The 13135-nt window shown below is 38.3% G+C and overlaps 1 long non-coding RNA gene across 1 annotated transcript in view; it reads left to right on the forward strand.

The window, feature by feature from the left end:
- LOC124961644 (uncharacterized) overlaps window positions 1–8630 on the forward strand; it is a 22015-nt gene extending 13385 nt beyond the window's left edge. Inside the window, exon 3 of the long non-coding RNA XR_007104316.1 lies at window positions 7695–8630. This is a non-coding gene — a long non-coding RNA (uncharacterized LOC124961644). The remainder of the gene's footprint in view (window positions 1–7694) is intronic.
- The last annotated feature ends 4505 nt before the right edge of the window (window positions 8631–13135 follow it).

Here is a 13135-nt window from a genome sequence, read left to right on the forward strand (position 1 = left end):
GAAAGGAAATTAAAAAATTCTTAGAGGTAAACGAGAACAAAGAAACATCATATCAAAATCTCTGGGACACTATGAAAGCAGTACTTAGAGGAAGATTTATTTCATGGAGTGCATTTAATAAAAGAAGTAAAACTCAAAAAATAAATGACCTAACACTACAGCTCAAAGCCCTAGAAAAAGAAGAACAGACCAACACCAAAAGTAGTAGAAGACAGGAAATAGTTAAACTGAGAGCTGAAATCAACGAAATTGAAACAAAAGAAACAATACAAAAAATTGACAAAATAAATAGTTGGTTCTTTGAAAAAATAAACAAAATTGATAAACCTTTAGCCACACTAACAAAGAGAAGACGAGAGAAAACCCAAATCACTAAAATTCGAAATGAACAAGGAAATATCACAACAGACACGACTGAAATACAAAACATAATTAGAAGCTATTTCGAAAACCTATACTCCAACAAAATAGAAAATTTCGAAGACATCAACAGGTTTCTAGAGACATATGAATTGCCTAAACTGAACGAGGAGGACGTACACAATTTAAATAGACCAATTTCAAGTAATGAAATAGATGAAGTCATCAAAAGCCTACCAATAAAGAAAAGTCCAGGACCAAATGGGTTCTTAGCTGAGTGCTACAAAACCTTTAAAGAAGAGCTCATTCCAATACTTCTCAAAATATTCCATAAAATAGAAGAGGAGGGAACCCTCCCAAACTCATTCTATGAAGCCAATATCACCCTGATTCCTAAACCAGACAGAGACACATCAAGGAAAGAAAATTTCAGACCAATATCCTTAATGAACATCGACGCAAAAATTCTAAACAAAATTTTAGCAAATTGCATACAAAAACATATTAAAAAGATAGTGCACCATGATCAAGTGGGTTTCATCCCAGGGATGCAAGGTTGGTTCAACATCAGGAAATCAATAAATGTAATTCACCATATCAATAGACTTAAAGTCAAGAATCACATGATTATTTCGATAGATGCAGAAAAAGCATTTGATAAAATACAGCACCCCTTCATGCTCAAAACACTAGAAAAAATAGGGATAGTGGGAACATTCCTTAACATTGTAAAGGCCATCTACGCTAAACCCATGGCTAATATCATTCTAAATGGTGAAAAACTGAAAGCATTCCCTCTAAAAACTGGAACAAGGCAGGGATGCCCTCTTTCACCACTTCTATTCAATATCGTCCTTGAAACTCTAGCCAGAGCAATTAGACAGACCAAAGAAATTAAAGGGATACGAATAGGAAAAGAAGAACTCAAACTATCCCTATTTGCTGATGATATGATTGTATACTTAGAGGAACCAGGAAATTCCACCAGAAAACTTTTAGATCTCATAAGTGAATTCAGTAAAGTAGCGGGATATAAGATCAATGCACATAAATCTAAGGCATTTTTATACATAAGCGATGAATCTTCAGAAAGAGAAATTAGGAAAACTACCCCATTCACAATAGCCTTGAAAAAAATAAAATATTTGGGAATCAATCTCACAAAAGAGGTGAAAGACCTCTACAACGAGAACTACAGAACACTAAAGAAAGAAATTAAAGAAAACCTTAGAAGATGGAAAGATCTCCCATGTTCTTGGATAGGAAGAATTAATATTGTCAAAATGGCCATACTACCAAAAGTGCTATACAGATTTAATGCAATTCCAATTAAAATCCCAATGATGTACCTTACAGAAATAGAGCAAAAAATTATGAAATTCATCTGGAAGAATAAAAAACCCAGAATAGCTAAAGCAATCCTTGGCAGAAAGAGTGAAGCAGGGGGTATCACAATACCAGATCTTCAACTCTACTACAAAGCAATAGTAACAAAAACGGCATGGTATTGGTACCAAAATAGAAAGGTGGATCAATGGTACAGAATTGAGGACACAGACACAAACCCAAATAAATACAATTTTCTCATATTAGACAAAGGTGCCAAAAATATGCAATGGAGAAAAGATAGCCTCTTCAACAAATGGTGCTGGCAGAACTGGAAATCCATATGCAACAGAAGGAAACTAAACCCCTATCTCTCACCATGCACGAAACTAAACTCAAAATGGATTCAGGATCTCGGAATCAGACCAGAGACCCTGCATATTATAGAAGAAAAAGTAGGTCCAGAGCTTCAACATGTCGGCTTAGGACCAGACTTCCTCAACAGGACTCCCATAGCACAAGAAATAAAAGCAAGAATTAATAACTGGGATAGAGTCAAACTAAAAAGTTTTCTCTCAGCAAAGGAAACTATCAGCAATGCGAAGAAAGAGCCTACAGAGTGGGAGAAAATCTTTGCCAATCATACTTTAGATAGAGCACTAATCTCCAGAATCTATAAAGAACTCAAAAAACTCTACACCAAGAATGCAAATAATCCAATCAACAAATGGGCTAAGGAAATGAATAGACACTTCACAGAAGAAGATCTACAAGCAATCAACAAACATATGGAAAAATGTTCAACATCTCTAGTAATAAGAGAAATGCAAATCAAAACCACCCTAAGATTCCATCTCACCCCAATTAGAATGGCGATTATCAAGAATACAAGCAACAACAGGTGTTGGCGAGGATGTAGGGAGAAAGGTACACTCATACATTGCTGGTGGGGCTGCAAATTAGTGCAGCCACTCTGGAAAGCAGTATGGAGACTCCTTAGAAAACTTGGAATGGAACCACCATTTGACCCAGCTATCCCACTACTTGGCCTATACCCAAAGGACTTAAAATCAGAATATTACAGAGATACAGCCACATCAATGTTCATAGCTGCTCAGTTCACAATAGCCAGACTGTGGAACCAACCTAGATGTCCTTCAATTGATGAATGGATAAAGAAAATGTGGTATATATATACAATGGAATATTACTCAGCCATAAAGAATGATAAAATTATGGCATTTGCAGGCAAATGGATGAAACTGGAGAATATCATGCTAAGTGAGATAAGCCAATCTCAAAAAACCAAAGGAAGAATGATATCGCTAATAAGTGGATGATGACACATAATGGGGGGTGGGAGGGGTTAGTGTTGGGGTTGGAGTTGGGTTTAGGGAGGGGTGCAGGAATGGAGGAAGGAAGGACTGTATAGAGGGAGGGGTGGGGGGGAAGGGAAAAAATGGCAGAATGAATCAAACAACATTACCCTATGTAAATTTATGATTACACAAATGGTATGCCTTTACGCCATGTACAGACAGAGAAACAACATGTATACCATTTGTTTACAATAATAAAAAAAAAATCAATGGGCACATACTATATAGTAGATATTTTTCTTAGTTTTGTGATACTTCAACTAAAAAACAAAATAACAATAAGAAAACATGACGATGTCTCCTTTCATACAGTTTCCTTTCCATGAGAAAAAAAAAAAAAAAACAAGAAAAATATATAGTGTATTTGAGGAGTAAACTTACTATAGAAAAAAGAAAAAAATGGGGTAAGGTAAAATTGTTTGGGAGTAGACAGTTCCAGTGGAATTAAACTACAAATTTAAAAAAAAAAAGAGAGTGAGCTGAGCAAGTACCTTCACTTCCCTTTAACACCTGATGGAAGAGTTAAGAAAGTCATACAGAGGCGCGAATCTGTGGCAGAACCAAGGAAGGATTGCGTTCCCTGGACCAGATTGCAAAAAAAAAAAAAACTATTTACTGAAAGATAATTCATATACTAAAATGCATCCATTTACAGGTCTGCCTGTACTGAACGTTGTGTATGACTGGGATCGTGCAAAATATGATTTTCTGGTGATGAGTAAAGGGCAGTGGTTTTAAATTCAGGGCACAGAGTTGTGCAGTCATCACCACGATCAAGTTTAGAACAAACTCGTTCCCCTCCCCAAAGAACTCCCGTGTCTATCAGCAGTTATTCTCCATTTCTTCCACTAAGTTTCCTCCCCCGGCCGTAGGCAACTACTCATTCTCTCTCCATCGCTATAGGTCTGCCTGTACTGAACGTTGCGTATGACTGGGATCGTGCAAAATATGATTTTCTGGTGATGAGTTTCTTTTACTTAGCAAAGCATCTTCAAAGTTCATCCACTTTGTAGCATGTATCAGTACTTTACTCCTTGTTCTGGTTGAATAGTATTCCACCATATGGGTACCACATTTCATCTGTCCATTCAACAGTTGACAGACGTTTGAATTGTCTCTACTTTCTGACTATCATGAATAATGCTGCTATATACATTCATTGCAAGCGTTCAACATAGCTTTCATTTCTCCTGGGTATATACCTAAGGAGTGAAATAGCTAAGTCACGGGGTCATTCTGTGTTTGGCACTTTGAGGTACTCCTGTGTGTCCTTTATGGTGATAGCCGTCCTAGTAGGTCTGAGGTAGAATCTCACTGTGGTTTTGATTTGCATTTTCCTAATGACTAAAGTTGACCATCTTTTGATGTACTTGGCCATTTGTATGTCTTTTTTGGAGAAATACCTACTCAGATATTTTCCCCATTTTGTCTTCTTACTATGGGGCTGAGACGTCGTTATATATTCTAGATACAAATCTCATCAGATGTGTGATTTGCAAACATTTTCTCACTCTGATGGTTGTCTTTTAACTTTCATGATGGTGTCCTTGGCAGCACAGAAGTTCTACTTTTGATAAAGTATAATTTATTTTGATGATATTTCTGAAAAACAAAATTTACACAGGGTCATCTTGACAAACCAGAGTAGAAGCCTTGGCCCAGGACAGCGGGGAGAACCCTGGGGCAGAGACAAGGGTGCCTCCCCAGGGGAGACAGGAGAGGCCCACAGTGCTCACCGCTCACAGCATTGGCCATAACCAGACGTGACTGCAGTTCTACTTGGCTTCACTTGATCCATACCACAATCCCATGAGCGAGTGAATCCTGTTAACCTCAGCTCTTGAGTGAACATGTTGCTACATAGAAGGAGGAAGCAAAATGCTGAAGGTTGCTCCAGGGTCTCTGAATCCAGGCCGCCCATTCCACGGGACGTGCTTGTCAAGACACTCAGGAAGCGTGTGGGGAGAGGCGCACGTTGCAGGATGTTCATTAAGATAATTAATTAAACAAGCATCCTTGGAATTGCTGGGCTACTCCTTCTTTCATTCTTCCACTCGTCATCTCCCACAGAGATTGGGAACAGTGGTATTTGCCTCCAGGATTAATTCTAATTAAGAGCAGCAACAACAAAAATCCAGTTTTTAAAATGGATGGTCTTTCATTCTCGTGATGTACCACCTTAGCATCTCCCGCACACTTCCTCCCACCTGACTTTTCACCATTCCTTCAAATTTGCCCACCTATAAAGGGTCTTGCAGCCATTCCTTTAAAAATGCAGTCTGGCAATTTTTCTCATTAATCGAAATATTTAACTTGTTCGCATTTAATCTGTAAATCTGTCCTTTTACCACTTATGTTCTATTTGCTTCACCTGTCCTATTTTCTTTTTCTTTTCACCTACTTTTGGATTGATAAATACTTCTATTCATTTCCATCATTAACTTGTTTCCTACTGTTCTTTTCGGGGCATCCCTAGGTATTGAAATATGCAAATTTGTGCTTTTAAAGTGTCAGATATATTTGTATTTTTACCAATTCCAAGACAGTGACTGGTGTCTCTAACACTTTATATTTATTACCCTCACAACTTTTGTAGTAGTATGGTTTTGTATATTTAATTATTCTTGCACTTACCACCTCACAAGACATTTTGGTTATTGCCTCATGCAATCACTATTCACTTAAATGTACATACATTTATATCCCTTCATGTATAGTATTTCTATGCTTCCATTCAGGATCGTTTTCAATTTTCTAAAACAAATCTAATACTTCCTTTAGTGTGAGTCTGCTGGTGACTATTTTAGTTTATTTTTTGAGTATTAATTATTTGACCTTTATTTTTGAAGGATATTTTCAGAAGGTATAGAACTCTGAATTGGTAGTATTGTAAATACGGCACTTAGATGATATTTCATTGCTTTCTGACTTCCATCATTTCAGTTGAGAAGTTGGCTGTAAATCTTACTGTTGTGTCTTCAAAAGTAACAATTCCTTTTTTACAACTTTACGGTTTATCTTAAAACATGATCCTTGTATTTGGTTTTGATTGGTTTTACTACAAGGGCATAGGTTATCTTTCTGGGATGTTCTGGAAGGCTGGGTTGGGCTGATTAAAAATCTTTTATGGGTTGCAATAAAGGGCCTGGGGTTATTTTCCAGTTTTACCCTTCTTGAACTTGAAATTTTGCCTTCGTACCCCTGGGGATCTGCAAAAGTCCAGCCTCTCAGTTGTTTCTTTCTAAATGGTACAGGTATCAAACAAAAGACTGCGCTGAGGTCTCTGGCTCATCTCTGGAGGCTTTCTGGTTTTAGGATCTTGGTTCTTGCTCCCTTGGTATTTCTCTGATAATTAAAGCAAATAATCAGCTATACCACTCCTCAGTGTCTATCCAATAGAATTAAAGTCAGCATAGTTTAGAGGCAGATGCACTCCCATATTTATAACTGCACAATTCACAATAACCAAATATGGAACCAGCTTGGGTATCAGTCAAAAGATGAATGGATAAAGAAAATGTGGTGTATATTTATATACAATGGTGTTTTATTCAGGCCTAAAGAAGAATAAAATTATATCATTTGTAGGAAAATTGATGGAACTGGAGAGTATTGTTAAGGGAAATAAGCCAGACAAGGACTGTACATTTTCTCTCATATGTGGGAACTAAAGGGAAAAAAGGAAAAAAGAAAAGGAGCTCGTAGAGGTAGAAGGGAGACCATTGGAATAGAGAAAGGGGATCAGGGGAAGAAAGAGGGGAGGGCCGGGAGAGGTACTAGGGAATGACATTGATCAAGTTCGTTGTATGCATGTATGCCTCAGTGAAATCCACTATTCTGAATAATTAATATGCACAGTAAAATAGATTGCATATCTTCAGCTTCACTAGATACTGACCAACTGTTCTCCACAACGTGTGTACCAACTTGTGCTCCCTCCAGCAGTGAAGGATTCCCCTCCTCCTCTTCCTGACACTTGATATTTTCAGATTTTAATTTATTTTTTGCTGATATTAGCATTTTGAAGTGCTACTTTCTTATAATTTTAAGTTGTATTTCTTTGATTACTAGTCAATGCTGTGAGTTAATAAAAGTTTGGGGATATTTTAATGTATGACTTACAGTTGATACTGGAATTAGCTTCTCTTAAAGTCCGTATACCAAATGATACAGTCTCAACTTCTTGCTTAGTTTTGTCAAGGGGAAAAACATAAAAATGGAGTAGCCTTGGTTCAGGGCACTTAGAAGGGAGTTGAGAAACCACTCTTAATATGATCTCGGATGCCTCTGCAGCTGAACCCTTGAACTACCCCTCCCCTCTGTCATGCAAGTTGACCTTTGGAACATTATTAACCTCTGCTGAATACTGGATCCTTTCCCCCAAACTACCCTGAGCCAGAGACTCTATCCAATCTCTTTCTCACAAGACAGCTTAACTTCTGCCAGCACCAACTACACTTCCTGACAAACAAATGTAATTTCCAACCCACTTGTGTTTTTACAACTATAAACACAGCTGCTGTTTTGTAAGACCTCAGCGCACATTTTTGAGACTGCTTGAATCTGTTTTTCCAGATCATAATCTTTAATTAGTCCCCAATTAATGTAGTTTTCTTTGTTCTTAAATAGGTTGGTTTTAATTTCTGTGGACAGTTTCTAGCAGGTGCTAGAAAGGAAGGAACCTTCCAAGAACGCATCATCTAGTAACTACATCTGCACAAGCCTGCATCTGACCAACCACCTGGAATAGTGAGGACCGGTGGGGCTACATAGCAACCCATCTCCCAGGATCTCCTTATCAGGTGACTTGAAACAACTAGGAGGAAGAATAAATTTCTCACCAAAACATGCCCCCTGTTGACTCGAAGACAGAGAAAGACAAAACTGCATAGTAATTGAGAAAACAAGGAAAATCCCTCAGTCAGTGTGTGGTCTCACTCGGCCACCCCTCCCCACTTAGCTGTAAGAATTTTTAGGGACAGACCAAGAAAAGCAGCATGAAAGAAAGAAGAGGGAGACTGGCGAAGGGTGAGTTAAGCAAGCCCTAGACTGACTAAATGCACCATATGTTAGAAAATCAGAACAAGCATCTAAGCAGATCAGGGCACAGAGCACTGAAGAGGAATTTCAAGTACTAGCAACTTCAAGGACCAAGCACCCCTGCAAGGATTGTCCAATATTAAAGGGACAGAGGGACAGGTGTAATTTAACAGGATAAGCTACATTTAAAGAGGATCTTTGCAATCTGTGACTTTAGGAGGAAATGGGACAAAAGGAAGGCAGACACACCATTTGGTAATTTGTCAATGAAGGGGAAAAGAAGAAAGAAAGGGAAAAATTTAGAGTCCTATAAGATAAAAGAGAACTATAAAATTGGAGGGCTCAAAACCCTTCCCACATCATTAAACAGAGAGAAAACAGTTAACTACCTGAACTTTTCTGTTCTTTCAGAAGAGGGCAACATTAAGTGAGGAATCTAGTGAAACACCCAATGTAGAAACAAAGATGAAGTAGAGATGTTCAGGTAGATAAATGGAAGGAGGAAGGAAAAAAGGGAAGGAGGGAAGGAGGAAGGGAGGAAGCCAGGCAGGTACTCAGGAGAAACTCCTGAACAGGTGCATAAGTAAACGAGTATAAGAATGTGAATAGAAGTATTGTTTGTATTAAGAAAAAATAAAACAGAAGTTATCCAAACACTGATCAATGAGAAATAAATGAAGTTGCTTATATCAAAAGCATGTATCCCACAAAGACATCATTCAGCAGAAAAAGCAAATAATGATTGAGAAAGTCCAACTAGTTTTGAACTTATGGTACTTCATTAATTTAAGGCAAAGAGATCAGTGTTTACATTGTAGGGTATCAGTGTAAATTGGTGAAAAATTTTAATAATAATTTATTCTTAAATGAAGCACAACTATTTTTGAGCGTGATAAGGACCTGGGTGTGCATTTTCTAAGCAGAGATATATATTTATATTTGTCATAATTCTTATTTTTATGGATTTTGTGTTACACTAGTACCTGAATGCATTTTTTTCCTTAGGTAGGTTAAAAATTCCCCTTTGAAATTGTGTTTACTTTATTCATTTGTTTTTCAAACTTAGAAACAGAAGCCAGAGCTGGGGGAGGCGTGGGAAAGGTGGTGATCCCTTTTCTGTCCATTATAAAGGATCATGGCTGATGTGCCTATAGCAAAAAAACAGGTTAACAAGAGAAAGGCATACACATTTATTTGGTCTAGTTTTATGTGACTCTGGAGCCCTGAGATGGAAGACCCAGGGACCCAGGTTGAACCGTGCCATCTTTTTGCTTGGTTTCCATGGAGCATGAACATAAATATAATTGGGCAAAAGGGTGTGACTCACCGTTACAGACTCAGGCGAGGGAAGGAGACCGGCAAGGCCTGTCTGCTCAGCCTCTCCTTGGCCTCTGTGCAGTAGTCCTTTCTTCTGGGTGGGGGGCAGGACCCTTTCTGGAATGAGGGTCTGATGACCTACAGTCAACAAGGTAAGCCAGAGGATTGCTCCGTGATCAACTGTTACGCAGAAATGTGGGACATAGTTAGAACTTTTTTGGGGTTTTATGGCTGTCTTTAGGGATCATGGGCTCTGGTTTCCATGACCTACCTTGAGGAAGGGGAATTCTAGCTAGCTCACCTTGGAGGAGAATGGGGAGTGAGAGACAGGAAGGAGGAGAAGCTCAGTGAGAAGCTGAGCTTCCGAGACCTTCACTTTGGGATAGCATTTTCTGAGTCCCAACACAAACAAAAGTAAACTTTGACTCACACTTTATCCACAGTATAATTAACTTTTACAGAGATCTAGTGAGTTCCCTGGAAGATTATTCTCTGAAAGGAAGAGACTGAGTTTCTCTTTATTGCTCATTCTTTTTTCAGGTGTTTTCATTATCAAGGAGTTTTTTTTTTTTTTTTTTTTTTTTTTTTTAAACTAAGGTTGAACCAAGTCCTCTTTCATGCTGGGCAAGCTCTATATCCCAGCCATCAGCAAGTTCTTTATTATGTTTTACCAATCCTTCAAATACCTTTAATAACACACCTCCAATATGACTAATGTTTAAGATAACCAATGACTTGGAATTTTGCTGGTGTTCTTCTCTGAGGATATTTCCATAACTTCTAATTCTACTGTATTTTATGTAATTTAAAGCTATATAATTTGTAAGCCAAGGATCGTTTCTTGTCTATTTACAAATATTTTAAAATATTTTTGCACTAAGATTGCAGCTCATTTTATGGATAGAAGACCTGATGTGTAGTAACTGGTGGTGAGGTGGGTGGTGAAGCCAGTCAACTGTTGTAAAGCCAGAATGAGGGCTATTTTTAGAGAAATGAGGAATGTGTTATTAAGTAAATGTTTATTGATTATGTAGTATGTACCAGCTATTTCACATTCTTGAGCTACTGAACAAATGGTTACCTGATGAAAGTCTTCCAAAAGTAAATAATGGTTTTTAATGACTCAATAATCATGGGAATGTGATTACTTCCAAAGTACTAAGGATATCTGATAGTATATTACAGTTCAAGCTTTTTCATACAGTTCTTTTTATACTATTAAATGTTCATGAACCGCTTCCTGAACAGGTAAAAAGAAGGGGCACTTCAGTCATATTTATTGCAATCGTTGTAACTTTTGAATTACTGAAATAAGAGCAAGATTATTACAACGGTTTTCTAATTCTTCTGGTTTCTACTCTTTTTACTTACCATTGTTAAATACAAATTACTCGAGGCCATTGTTTTGGACTAAACTCCTGTACTGAGTCTCAAGTGATCAGACTAAAAATAAAAATGGAGTCACGGGTGCTCAAGGTCTAAGTTGCCAAGTTGAAACTCTACTGTTCATTTGATCTGAGAAATCAAGATTCATTGATATGATAATGAAGCTCCCTCTGTCTTAATACTTACACAACACAGCTAACCTGGAGTAACCTGATGCGAACCTTTCATTTATTTTTCTATCGTTCTGCCCTCTCATCCCCACCTTATGAGGGAAGTAACTTTGAAAGGACCAATTCACTTTTTTGGCTTTTGTTTGTGCTTTACTGTTTCTTTATCTACAAACCAACTTCCCTCACTCTGTCCACTGGAACACTCATTCTCTCATGGAACCAAGAGTTGCCCAGTTCTAGAGTAGAAAATAAAGCCAGTTTAGATCTTTAAATTAAACTGTCATGATTTTATTCTTTGACACAGTAAATTTTCTGCCCTGATGCTAGGTTATTCTCTCATATTGCTAATTTGTACCCCTTCCCAGCTTAATGCCCCTCTCCCATCATTTTCCCGTTTTTAAGAACATTTTGAGTCTTCTAATGAATTGGCAAGGAAAAATGTTTGTCTACCCTTTATAAGTTCTGAGGCCTGGGGATGTAGCTCATGGATAGAGCAGTTGCCTAGCATGCATGAGGCCCTGGATTCAATTCCCAGTGCTGAAAAAATATGAATGAAAAAAAAATTAAGTTGGGAAAGATCCTGTAACAAAAGACAGATTAATAGGAGAAGAACTAGCGGAAGTTTAATAACACATACAACCATGTTGTTGGGTAAACAACTAGGTAGTGTGTAGGGAAGTTCGCAGTGAGATAAGAAGACTTTAAAGAGTATGATTAAGAAGGCAACAGAGAGCTGGCTACTTCTCTTATCTCCAGTCTTCAGGTAAGGATGAAAACAGAGTGGCCTTACTTGAGGAGTAAAAGAATGTACTCATAAAACTTCTGAAGAACGACATCTATGCCGTGTCCATGCAACCTACCCGATATATTGCCCTGCTTGTAGATGTGGGGTGGCTCTTCATTGTATCCCAATCTGCCCACCCCTGACACGAGGAGTGAGAAATGAAAGATCCAAAGCCTCTATTGAGTCTTCCAAGTTCTTTCTTTGGTATGGGAGTGTTCTTAGCCCTGGGGCTGAGAAGTGTGTTGCATAGAAGATAAAGGCATGCAGGAGGAACACATATGTCTTGGGGTGGCATCTTCCCTGTCCTGTTCCCACAGATTTTAGATCTTGTGACCTGCTAGCTACAAATATAAAAGGAGAGACTACAAAGATAATTTGTAAGATTTTAATTTGTGTGGACCATCATATACCAGGAGCAAGAGTAGCCTTTTGGAATCCACTTTTAGAGTCAGTGCTAGCATATCTAAGAGGGGTGTAAGACTAGACTTTCATAAGAACAGAGGTGGTAGTTATGGCGGAGAGAAGGAAACTCACTCCAGAATGAGCATTTGGACCTACTAAGGTCATACTTAGGAGAAGGCCATTACCTCAGATGTGTGACTGGGGAGAGGTGGGAGACCCGGGCAGAAGAAGCCTTCTCCACTTGCTGCTGGACACCTGCAGTCCTGCTCCTGGTGTTTACTTGGTTCATTTAGGGGAAGACTTGAATCCTGCTTCCCTTCTGTGGCATCAACGGAGAACCTCACAGAGTTGTCACCAACTTGATTAAATCAGATGCTCTGGGAAGAGGAATGCCAGATAAAACATGAATACTGCAGAGGCTATGCATACTTTAAAATTATTCATTGTTTGTCTGAAATTTAAATATAATAGGGTATTCTGCATTTCCGTGTCTAAATCTGACCACACTGTCTAGAAAGGCTCTCACCTATGTTAGCAGATGTCAATCATTTAAAATTCAATGTAAATTAGTTTGTCAGATTTTGTTTTTCAGTAAAGTAGGCTTTTATCAAAAGGGTGGCTCTGTGGGATAAGTGAGAGCCAAAGAAGGTGAGAACGATGGTTTGCAGGAAAAGTCGCCATGGAAAGAGAATAAATCACAATGAACAGGAGTTATCCAAGATGGCGGTGGTGAGGTGTGTGAGTTGATGGCAGGCATCTGTGACAAAGGCAATAGCATATATTGGGACAAAGAGGTAAGGGTCATTGTGGGTTGATATTCAGAGTCCAATATTCCTGAGTATTAACAAGACGAAGGGAGAAGTAAGAATAAGTAAGACTAGCCAGATCATGGAAGATCTGTCTGCTCTGGAGCTTGGATGTTATCCAAAAGGTGATAAAAAGCCTTTGAAGGGTTTTGAGGAGGCCATGCC

The sequence above is a fragment of the Sciurus carolinensis genome, chromosome 12 (genome assembly GCF_902686445.1).
Source record: "Sciurus carolinensis chromosome 12, mSciCar1.2, whole genome shotgun sequence".
NCBI lineage: Eukaryota > Metazoa > Chordata > Mammalia > Rodentia > Sciuridae > Sciurus > Sciurus carolinensis.